The sequence below is a fragment of the Musa acuminata genome, chromosome BXJ2-5, assembly GCF_036884655.1.
Source record: "Musa acuminata AAA Group cultivar baxijiao chromosome BXJ2-5, Cavendish_Baxijiao_AAA, whole genome shotgun sequence".
Lineage (NCBI taxonomy): Eukaryota > Viridiplantae > Streptophyta > Magnoliopsida > Zingiberales > Musaceae > Musa > Musa acuminata.
The window spans coordinates 29,119,651-29,120,000 of NC_088342.1; positions in this window are offsets into that span (position 1 = coordinate 29,119,651).

Here is a 350-nt window from a genome sequence, read left to right on the forward strand (position 1 = left end):
ATCACGAAAGGGAATTGAGCCTCCATGACTTTGGCAAGTTGTTGTCAAATGCTGTTCGGCATGGACTGAGTAACAAGTCTTTGATGGCTTTGCCCTGTGCAGCATTGACCTTATGATGTTGCACAAGGAAATTTTGGCCTTCTCTCTAGATTAAGCTGGAAAAAGATGAACATGATCAACACAAGTAGCAGAGGAAGCTGACATTTTGATGGCTGCTTGGAGTTCCGTCACGTCGTTGCCTTCTTTTGCATTGGTTCTCTGTCACTGTCACGTTATTGTTTTTGCAATTTGTTATAGCTTCGCGTTCTCGAATGCAAAGACTGGTTGTTTCGAATGGACAAAGTCTGGTC